General features: G+C 42.5%; 1 protein-coding gene across 1 annotated transcript in view; it reads right to left on the bottom strand.

Annotated features, from left to right (window-relative positions):
• susd6 (sushi domain containing 6) overlaps positions 1-3820 on the bottom strand; it is a 40143-nt gene extending 36323 nt beyond the window's left edge. Inside the window, exon 1 of the mRNA XM_079527045.1 lies at positions 3607-3820. The gene's annotated coding sequence lies outside the window, so the exon portion shown is untranslated. The remainder of the gene's footprint in view (positions 1-3606) is intronic.
• Positions 3821-12183: the final 8363 nt, after the last annotated feature.

Consider the following 12183-nt stretch of genomic DNA (forward strand, 5'->3'; position numbering starts at 1 on the left):
GGGCTCTGGTGCTCAAAGGGAGCTGGGTATAGCTGTGTAACAGACATGTGTCCAGGAAGAGAGAAACAGCCGTGAAGAGATTGCCACCCGATAGGCCCCAGTGCTGCTAATGGCCTCAGCCTCTGGTGGAGGAGCCAGGCTGGGCCCATGGAGGGAGTCCTGAGAAGAGGCAACGTAGAAAGGCCCCTTTGTTGTCAAGAAGTATGTGGTCTAAACTAAAGCCCTGCCGGGCCCGGGCATCCCTCCTTAGTCTTACTGCTACAGCCAGCAGGATGAAGAGGAGGGTTGGAGAGGATAATAGAGATAAGAAAAAAGGAGAGAATTAGCAGACCCACAGAATATTTAGCTCCACGACGATGTACACAGTGTTTGAGTGTCCCAAAAGGAGGAGGGGTCTATGGCAAGCCGCTTTAACTTTTAATCGATCCACCCTCCTATCTATCTGTAATATATGTTTTAGATATCCAAAACCACGTTTCTCCTAGTCAAAACTGCATTCTCACTAGTCATAATTGTAATTATAGATATCCATAGTAACATTCGTACTAGTAGAAATTGTATTTCAAGATAACTAGAATTCAGTTCTTCCTAGTACCAATTAATGTTTCGGATTTCTACAATGACATTCCTCCTATCCTGTCATTTCAGATATCTATAACCTCATTCTTCCTAGTTTTGATAGTGACAGCAAGAGAGACAGGAAAGGCAGAAAGAGAGCAGGGGAAAGACACAGCAAATAGTCCGGCCGACCGGAAGTCAAACCGAGGAGGACGTGCTGAAGAAGGCATCCTGCGTGGGCCCTTGTGATACGCGCCCCAAACGCCCCAAACATTTGCCTATCGGGTTACTAGTTACTGCATACTAGATTTTTAAATATGTTATGTGCATGTGGAACTTTGGCGTAAGGGTGGCAATAGAGGAAATGGAATGGCCATGGGGCCCCCAAAATCAATAGGGTCCATCTTCCAGGTTTCATGCCAATGGCGTTAAAATAAAGGCCATGGGGTAACCAAAATCAGTAGGGTTACTGTTCATCTTACGGGAACCTGTAGTTTGGGAGAAATTGTTTGGGACCAAACTGTTGTAGAGGATGATAGGGGGGGCACGGTGGCACAGTCTGTAGTGCCGTCGCCTCACAACTAGAAGGTCCTGGCCTGGGTTCGATTCCGGGACGCTGTGGGCGTGTTCCCTCCTCTGCGTCATCAGTGCCCATACCCGAAGCAGGGCGAAAGGGCCTTTCTGTGTGGCGTTTGCATGTTCTCCCCGTGTCTCCTAGGGTAGGTACCCTCACAAAAAACATGCAGTAATCCTAGTCTCTAAACTACCTCCCCCTGGCCAGCCGGGGTGCCTGATGGAGGGGAAAGGAACTGGTCGGAATAACGTGTTCACTCCACTCGCTATGTCTGGCCGGGGAAATTCCCCCCTGTCAGGTGAAAAGAAGCAGCTTGGACTCCTCATGCATAGAAGGAAGCATGAGGTCAGTCCGCTGCCCCCCCAGGTTGGCAGAGGAAGTGTAGCGCCCAGGATTACATCAGATAATTGACACTGGGTGGGAAAAAAATGGGTTGCAAAATCGTGGGATGAAAAATTAAATTAAAAAAAAAAAGTAGAAGGATGATAGAATGGACTGACGGACAGACATCCTTAATGAAAATATTTTCATCTATAGCTTTCTAAATAGCTTTTAGTAATAGATTGCAAAAGTATGTGAATGTGTAAAATATGTTTAAAGGGCAAGTGCACTTTGGTAGAGGTTTGATTTGACCTTGCTATGATGTTACTCCAAATTTGGACAAGAAATTCAAAATAATTGCACAAGCAGAGCGCGCAAGTACTGTGGTTGGCTGGACCAAATGTGGTATGTAATTGGCTGTTGGATGGTGACGTAATTCAGATATGTTTCAATGTCGGGTGGGTAAAAGGTAACGTATGTATGTATGTATGTATGTATGTATGTATGTATGTATGTATGGTGGTCCCTTATTGGCTGTTGATGGTGACGTAAAAGGTAACTAACGCTCAAGGTAGTCAAGGTCAGTAACGGGTCTAAAGGATTTAGTACAGCAGTTGTAATAGACAATTAGTTAGTAGCAGACTAGCAGTACTTGCGTGCTCTGCTTGAACACAAGTAGGCCATGTACTGTATGCCTACTTGTGTGCAAGGCGCAAGTTGGCACCTCGACAGAGTGCATTTCTAGTTGCTCTAGTGGTTAGAAAAAATTATAATTCTAAATATGCTCCTCGACTTACATGTTACGCTAAATCAGCTTTCACTCATTTATTACATAAACAAACACAATATCACCAATCGCTTACTTTACTTTATTTAGACATAAGACAATGCATATTAATGGACACTACGTAAATGCAATGTAAATACACCGGATTTAGCAAAAATGCTCATTTTCATCCGCAGTCTCCCACTTGAAAACATATTAACAAAACAGGCAAACAGTAGGCCTACCTTACATTAGGAAACAAAGCATTAAAGACATATCTCTCTCTCTCTCTCTCTCTTATTAGGAAGAAAACCGGACTGGATCCTTGTTCTTTAAAGACACTTGACACAAGTCCATTGAGAAAATATTAAGTGACCCGGCCGGCCAGGCTAGATAAGAAATGATGTTACCATTTAAAATCAAGCCACAACAAATTGTAACGCTGACCAGTCAGTAGAGTAACTGACAGATTGTTACTTAGAACAGCAAACAAATCCGACATTGGTGCGGACATCAATAAATAATAGAAATACATTGTTTTAATAGAAAATCCTCATGAGATCTGAAATGGAACGCTGTGTCCCAAAAAACAAACTGACTTTAAAAGAGGGCAAAAAAGTAATGAAAACATGACGTCCCTACCTACGGATGTTTCTAAACTCGGGGGTTAAATGCCTTGATAGCAGCACAGCCCAGAGCCGAGTCACACGCGTCGACACGTGCGACTGTACAGCAATCTATTTAAACAAAGAGTGCGGTGGGCTGCCAGACTGTACAGCGGGGCTACACACAATGCACAATGTCGGACAAAGACAAAACAAAGGTTTAGCCCAACGCATGACACTTAGTACCTATGTCTTCAATATCTCCCTCCAAACACATTGCTTTATTCAACACAACAATCTTTTTCACTTTCAGAACAGCCTCGGGCCTGTTGCTGTTTTGGGGTAAATGTTTCCCCAATGATAACAACAATGTTGCAGTACAGAGTAGTAGCAACACTGTAACCTCGACTAGACACAGTGTGACACCTGGTTGAAGTTTCACTGCCACAAATAAGCGACTGGCAAAGTGGAGATATGTCTGACCACTGATAACCGGGTATGTATGCTTTAATATTCTATACACTCCAGCTCTGTCTAAACAAAACAAAAGACTTATAGACAAACAGATCCACCATTCTTACTATTAAAGACCTTGAGTTTACAAACATAAGGAGACAAGTTTTCAAACGGACAATATTTGACAAATTGTTACACTGGCTCAGCCTAATGACATTACTCCTGTTTGGAACCAACAGCAATATACACAGAGCTAGGCATAGCATACGGTACAGTGCTTGGTCTTCAGAATGGCCTATGCTTAGCTGGCGAAAAGGCAGACTCACCAATTTGAAGGTTATCAGCAAGCCCCCCTCTCGTCGTTCACAATCGCGACATTAACTCTGGTGTAGATGGAACTATCCGGGGTTGTATTAAGTGTATAAATGAGCGGATCGACTGTGTAAGTAAGTAAGACTGTGTTCCTTCCTCGTCCGCTGCTACGCCAGTTCTTTATTTAGATAAGCGGAAACACTGTGTGAGAACCCGACCAGCAGGCTCGCTGCCTCGTCGCCATAGGAACCATGTCCGAGGGGCGGGTCCATTACAGTAACGTACACAAGCCAATGGACGCAGCTTCATACAACCGTGTAGGAATTGTATATTAGTAGCACTGTACTTAGTAGGTGTGTCTATTGTAAATAATAATAATAATAATACACAATGGGATTTATGCAATCTGATTGTGATATGGCTAGTGTGTAAGCTATACACATGATGCATTAAGAAGTACCCCTTCCCCCTTTATTTCTTGCATAGAAGTGTAGGCTATAGGCCTATTTGTATGTCTTTAAATGTTTTGATGAATTGAAAATGGACGACCCATATGTAAACAAGTCTTTTTTCTGGTGTTATCCTCTTAGCAGATTCTGTATTGACCTTCCTTGACCTGCATCCATTCTGGAAAGTGCAAATTCAATCAATCATTCATTCAAGTTTTGTTTATTCTCGAAGTTACACTGAGTAATCAAACTCATTGTCAGTGTCGTCATCTTTATCGTCACATCACATTACAAGTAAGGTGGGTCGTGGCAGCGGTGGCCGAACGGATTGCGGAGCGGTCTTGATACCGGAAGGTTGCCAGTTCGAATCAGCAGTCCGACACGTTAAAATTACCACCGCTGAAGTGCCCTTGAGCAAGGCATTGAACCACTACCATGAAATGTTCTATGAGCAGGGCCTGGCTGGAAACAAGTTCTTGAGCTTAGCCCAGATACCCTGGGTAAATATAGTAACTTTGCTTTGCTTTGCTTTGGGTGAAATACTTGGTTGTGCAGGCACATCATTGCAGTTACGGGGGATAGAGACTACAAATAGAGCGTACACATGCAGCTGCAGCCATACTTCGTCGTTTGCAGGTCATTCCATGTATTAGGGCCACAGAAGCTAAAAGCAGATCTACCAAGTTCAGAGTTAACTTTTGGTACCTTAAATTTGGGGAAATCACTTGACCGGGTGTGGTAGGGTTCAGAGTCCCATTTCAGAAAAGATGAGATGTATTTTGGACAATCTCCAAGCATGGCTTTATACAAGAACAGGTGCCAATGCAGTTCTCGTCTCTCTGTTAGGAAGGACCATCCAACCTTGCTATATAAGATACAAATTTACAATGGTGAGTAGTACCATAGCTATCACCTGTAATAAATCGTAATCGATGAGTGATAAACAGAGTCTAGGGATTTAAGAGTGGATGCTGCTGCATGTCTATAGATTATGTCTCCATAATCCAAGACAGACAGGAAAAACTGGCTCAACTACCCTCTTTCTGCTAATGACAGGAAAGCTGGCCTTATTTCTATACAAAAAGCCAATTTTCTGTCGCAATTTACGAGCAAGGACCTCTACATGGTGTTTAAAAGTAAGTCTCTCATCAATCCAAATACCAAGATATTTATACTCTGTGACTCTTTCGATATCAGCTCCATTCATAAAAGATATGCGAATGTCATTATAGGAGTTTTTTTTGGCTCTGGAGAACAGCATGAATTTTGTTTTGCTGATGTTCAATATCAATCTGAGACCAATAAGGGCATCCTGGAGGACGTTAAAAGAAAGTTGTAGGTTTTCTATTGCGACTTGTATAGAGTCTGCTGTACAATAAATGACATCTGTCATCTCTATGCAGATGACAGCTACAGTTATTCAATCAAGTGGATTGATATTTGCATGGTTTAATGTGGTCTCTAAAGTAACATCAGTGGGGTAACTACACACAAACAATTTGTTTATGGATTTATTTTAAACCAATGCAATGTAACAGTTTCATATTTACTAGCTCTGGTCCATAGAGTATGCTATGGCTTTAAGGCAAAGGATGAAGGACAGTTTTGCCAGGGGTCAAGGCCAGGATAGACTACTTTTCTGGGCAAGGAATTATTTGACTTCAATATATTTGCACAAAAAGAAAGAAAGAAAGGAAGACAAAAATTAAAAATGTGTTAACAGTTTCAATTATATGGGAACTCACTCCACTCCAGTGAGTGGAGATTAAGTCTAAACTCATAGATGGCAAGAGGGGTTAATATTCAAGGCATCTGCTGCCCTGTGCACAGCTTATGTGCACAGCAGATGGAAGTGGTCAGGTGAATGTGTGGAGAATGCTACACTAGCTGGACTGGAGTACAACACATTTGTTTGGTTTGTTGGTTTGTTGTTCTTCTGAGCGATGGCCCCAGAGACTCCCCAGAGTCCCCACTCCCCACATAAGCTGACCAAGAGGAATCTGCTGAGTCCAACACACTGGTGGAGAGAAGGGGGACACCGGTGACAGTGGTGAGTCGCTTGGCCGGACAGGGCAGGAGCAGGACAATTAAGATTGGAGTCCTAACTCCTGTTCATAACACCAGGTTGAATGTATAGCTTTGATCCATTTCATGTAGTGTACAACTTTTTCCACAGTCACCCTGTGAAAAAAGATCAATGGAGGACCTCTATTGATCTTTTTCTGCCTCATCCGGCCAGGAAAAGAGTCCATTGTAAGAGCCAGCCTGTTAGTAAATATACATGCTTTGTGGTTCTGACTCTTCGCTATGAGGATTTTCCACCCACAAACACTTTGACTTGGAATATTTTGAAGAGGCCATCACTTTTATGAGGAGACAGACACAGCACAGAGGGTCATTATTGTTCTACAGTTCTTTAAAATCACGAAAATGAAAAAGTCGATTTTACTTTTATAATAGCTGTTTATATTCTGCCCTCTACTGGCCATTTGCCTTCCACACATATTTCCTGTATGATGTAGGCTACTATACTGTACACGTGTGCGTGTCTGTAGCACATGTATGTACTATATATGCATGCATGCAATGATTTATCTATCTACAGGTTATCACTGTAGTAGAGTAGTCACATTGTCCATTAGATTGAGGTTCTGACTGCTACCAGTGATTTAATCTACTGTATTTCTAAGAGAGCTGAATTTGCTTCATCAGTCTCAGTTATTTTTGGGGGATCCCAGCAACATTGTAGATCAGTGGTCTTAACCGTCACCAAATCAGCTCAGAGCAAAAGGAAAATGATTGAAAAATAATTTAGATTCTGTCAGGGTTGGGGACCCTACAGAATGTCAAGGGGTGGAGGCTCAGATGCAGAAGAAAAAACTAAAATGTATCCAATAGCTCAAAAAGCGTAGAAGAAAGCAAAAGGCAAAAGAACAGTACGTTTTAGTCAGGCTTAAGTCTAGTAGCTGGCCTTATTTCTATACAAAAAGCCAATCTTCTGTCGCAATTTACGAACAAGGACCTCTACATGGTGTTTAAAAGTAAGTCTCTCATCAATCCAAGTACCAAGATATTTATACTCTGTGACTCTTTCGATATCAGCTCCATTCATAAAAGATATGCGAATGTCATTATAGGAGTTTTTTTGGCTCTGGAGAACAGCATGAATTTTGTTTTGCTGATGTTCAATATCAATCTGAGACCAATAAGGGCATCCTGGAGGACGTTAAAAGAAAGTTGTAGGTTTTCTATTGCGACTTGTATAGAGTCTGCTGTACAATAAATGACATCTGTCATCTCTATGCAGATGACAGCTACAGTTATTCAATCAATCAATTAAGTGGATTGACATTTGCATGGTTTAATGTGGTCTCTAAGGTAACATCAGTGGGGTAACTACACACAAACAATTTGTTTATGGATTTATTTTAAACCAATGCATATTTACTAGCTCTGGTCCATAGAGTATGCTATGGCTTTAAGGCAAAGGATGAAGGACAGTTTTGCCAGGGGTCAAGGCCAGGATAGACTACTTTTCTGGGCAAGGAATTATTTGACTTCAATATATTTGCACAAAAAAAAGAAAGAAAGGAAGACAAAAATTAAAAATGCGTTAACAGTTTCAATTATATGGGAACTCACTCCACTCCAGTGAGTGGAGATTAAGTCTAAACTCATAGATGGCAAGAGGGGTTAATATTCAAGGCATCTGCTGCCCTGTGCACAGCTTATGTGCACAGCAGATGGAAGTGGTCAGGTGAATGTGTGGAGAATGCTACACTAGCTGGACTGGAGTACAACACATTTGTTTGTTGGTTTGTTGTTCTTCTGAGCGATGGCCCCAGAGACTCCCCAGAGTCCCCACTCCCCACATAAGCTGACCAAGAGGAATCTGCTGAGTCCAACACACTGGTGGAGAGAAGGGGGACACCGGTGACAGTGGTGAGTCGCTTGGTCGGACAGGGCAGGAGCAGGACAATTAAGATTGGAGTCCTAACTCCTGTTCATAACACCAGGTTGAATGTATAGCTTTGATCCATTTCATGTAGTGTACAACTTTTTCCACAGTCACCCTGTGAAAAAAGATCAATGGAGGACCTCTATTGATCTTTTTCTGCCTCATCCGGCCAGGAAAAGAGTCCATTGTAAGAGCCAGCCTGTTAGTAAATATACATGCTTTGTGGTTCTGACTCTTCGCTATGAGGATTTTCCACCCACAAACACTTTGACTTGGAATATTTTGAAGAGGCCATCACTTTTATGAGGAGACAGACACAGCACAGAGGGTCATTATTGTTCTACAGTTCTTTAAAAACATGAAAATGAAAAAGTCGATTTTACTTTTATAATAGCTGTTTATATTCTGCCCTCTACTGGCCATTTGCCTTCCACACATATTTCCTGTATGATGTAGGCTACTATACTGTACACGTGTGCGTGTCTGTAGCACATGTATGTACTATATATGCATGCATGCAATGATTTATCTATCTACATGTTATCACTGTAGTAGAGTAGTCACATTGTCCATTAGATTGAGGTTCTGACTGCTACCAGTGATTTAATCTATTGTATTTCTAAGAGAGCTGAATTTGCTACATCAGTCTCAGTTATTTTTGGGGGATCCCAGCAACATTGTAGATCAGTGGTCTTAACCGTCACCAAATCAGCTCAGAGCAAAAGGAAAATGATTGAAAAATAATTTAGATTCTGTCAGGGTTGGGGACCCTACAGAATGTCAAGGGGTGGAGGCTCAGATGCAGAAGAAAAAACTAAAATGTATCCAATAGCTCAAAAAGCGTAGAAGAAAGCAAAAGGCAAAAGAACAGTACGTTTTAGTCAGGCTTAAGTCTAGTAGCTACAGTGTACCATAAAAAACAAAAGGTCGAACACTAGAAAGTGAACCATAGGACCTCTGTTGTACCTGTACATTACTCACAAGAACCAAGCACCAACTGAAAGGCAAACAGGGTTTACATAGAAACAAATCAATGCAATCACTGTCTGGTAAATGGTGCATTTATATAGCGCCTTTATCCAAGGCGCTTTACATAGATTGTGCATTACATTCACACACACATTCATTCATACACCGATTGCGGCAGAAGCCATGGAAGGTACCAACCAGCACATCGGGAGCAATTTGGGGTTCAGTGTCTTGCCCAAGGACACTTCGACATGTAGACGGGAGAAGCCCGGATTCAAACCGCCGACCCATGGATCATTGGACGACCCGCTCTACCTCCTGAGCCACAGTCGCCCACAGTCGCCACAGTCGTGAAACAAAACTCAGGTGTGGTGGTTAACAAGGTTGTGGTAGTAATAAGGAGGTGGGGAAAACCAAACACAAAATCAAGTCCAAAACAATGTCCAAAATAGCCAGAGGGGTACCACAAACCATAACAGATTCCATGGTGGTGGAATTTTGTTTAATCTCTGATTTTAATATATTTGATTTTACAATAGGCCTACTTCTACTGGATTGGATTCAGATAAAAAGAAGACTAAACTAAAACACTGCCTACGATTTAGTCTAGTGTAGCCAGTCAATCAGAGATCCCCACCTACTTATATGTCGGTAACAGGAAAGGTGGGCACCAAAACATTCTTGGCAGTAGGGAAATGTGGGTACGCGGAAGAGTGGGCACTTTGGGGGGAGAAGAGTGCGTGCTAGGGAAATTTGGGTACCAAAACAGAGTGGACACCAGGGAAAATGGGCACTAGGGAAATGTGGGCACCCAAACAGATTGGGTACCAGACCCCGGCAGAGTGGGCACTAGGGGAAATACGGGCACCAAAATGTGAATACTTTGAAGTCTTTTTGGGCTCTATTTTGCATTTCTTAACCGCATTGGTCACGCCTCCATGTCTTAAGTTAAGTCATAAGACCTGGGGTTAAGTTAAGTCATAAGCCCATAGGGTTTGTGTCCACAGAACACGTTTGCACCTGTCTGGCATGCATATTACTGGAATGAAACTAGATTCAGATGACCCCCACCCCCCATCCAAAACAATTCATGACAAATTTTACATTAGTTTGAGTTTAAGGTTGGCTATAGTGAGGTTAAGGCTAGTTTGGGCATTGTTTTACTGAGTTAGGAAACAAAGCCTGTTTGGGAAGGACAAAGGAGGTATTAATGCAAAGGTCATCAAATTCAGAAATGTGTAAGCCAAATAAAAGGAGAGCTTTTGACCCCAAGACAAGGCTAAACATTGTTTTGGGGTTTAAATATTAGGATTTTAGGTGGTTAGGTTTTTTAAGATTTTTTTGTTTTTACAAATCCATGTTTGAGCCTGTTTTTCAACAGGCCATGTTTAGCTAATTAAAATAATATAGCTGCAAGCAGCTATAAGGTGGGGTCAAGCCTGGAGATGACTTTTTTGTTATTGCTGATTGGCTGAAGGGGTTGTCTAGTCCCGTAACCAGAGTCCAGACCATAGACCGTAAAAAGGTCCAGACATCAAGGGGAATGGTTACCAAGGCCACGAAATTCTTTGACGTCGCTTTTTTGACATCCGGGAAAGTGGATCGAGCAATCATAAAATTGACTCATTGGGAGATCTAAGGGTCAGAGCTAGACCAATTTTGAATTTCGTGAAGAACGATAGCACAGAACTGCCAAAACTGCTAAAAATGGCGGAATCCGTACGAAAACACAAGTTTACATCTTGTTATAGACAGTATATTAGCCTATTTCATGTTACCTTGGCCAGAAAGTTGCAATTGATTTCCTACCTAGACCAATATAACAAAAGAAAAAGGTGATTTTGTTAATTACCTAAGTATACCTGCCAACCTCAGACTGTAAGATTCAAGGACATTTCTTTTCTCATGTTTTGTTTGTTCAGGGAAGAGATTTTTACCAGTCAGCTTGTAGGCCTATAGCAAGCTGGTCTAGAAAATTATGGTTCTGCCTCTGTGTGTCTTGAGAAATGTCCTTGACCTACGTGTATGGGAATTTACTTTCCTCTCTCTTTCTCTCTCTCTCTCTCTCTCTGTGTGTGTGTGTGTGTGTGTGTGTGTGTGTGTGTGTGTGTGTGTGTGTGTGTGTGTGTGTGTGTGTGTGTGTGTGTGTGTGTGTGTGTGTGTGTGTGTGTGTGTGTGTGTGTGTGTTTGCCAGACAGCACACATACTGTACATATCATCTGCCCAATGTACTGTCATTTTGAAGGTCGGAGGCTGGCAGCTACATTATCACCCAGACGCATCACAAGATAGTACTGTTGTGTTGTTTGCTCTGAAATACAATATCTGCAATGTTATTTGACATCAGTGCTGAAATAGAAAGTTGTATGGTGTTGGGATGATATTGGCAAAATGTCAGGGAAAGCTGTCATGGTTTGTGTGTGTGTGTGTGTGTGTGTGTGAGAGAGAGAGAGAGAGAGAGAGAGAGAGAGAGAGAGAGAGAGAGAGAGAGAGAGAGAGAGATTGTGAGTAAACGAGAATTGTATACAAGAGTACACATCTCGAATTTACTAGATGCACACATTAGAGTGCAAATCTCTGCCAGGAGGAGTGCCCTACCTCTCTCCAACCTTCTGTCCAGGCCCGGATTAACAATGGAACTTTAATAGTGGAGCTTAAGCTCCAGGGCACGCGCAGCTTGCAGAGCCCTGTGCAAGACTATTTCAAATACTTACAGCTGTTGCTTCGGTCAAAACCGTGTTCATAGTCACCGATTTTAATTTTCAATGTAATGCAACACAGGAACCCTGGCTAATGTTTTTGGTCATCCAACAGTTTCTTAACCACTCGATCGGTGGGAGGAGACTCAAAAATAGCAGATACAGCGTCAGGGAGCAGCCTAAAGGGCCTTGCAAACGGGGAGCGATAAAACGCGCCTATAGTTCATTTTCAATGAGACCTGCGTTTTTGCTCGGAGAAGTCGCGGTGCAACAACGCAAGCGTATTTACGTGAGCGCGGCCCGTGAATTTGTTTTACGCTTTTTTTTTTTACGCTTGCGTTGTTGCGCCCCTCTTGAGCAACAACGCCTGCGTTCCTCGCTTCACGTTTGAAAGGCCCTTTATAACCCTTGTGCAGCGGCGATAGTGCTGGCGGTGTGTGCGTTCATTCACTGGGCGTGCAAACGCGAAAAGTGTGTTACGCGCACGTGAATCACATGTAGGGTTGCCACCTTTGA

The sequence above is a fragment of the Electrona antarctica genome, assembly GCF_951216825.1.
Source record: "Electrona antarctica genome assembly, chromosome: 17".
Lineage (NCBI taxonomy): Eukaryota > Metazoa > Chordata > Actinopteri > Myctophiformes > Myctophidae > Electrona > Electrona antarctica.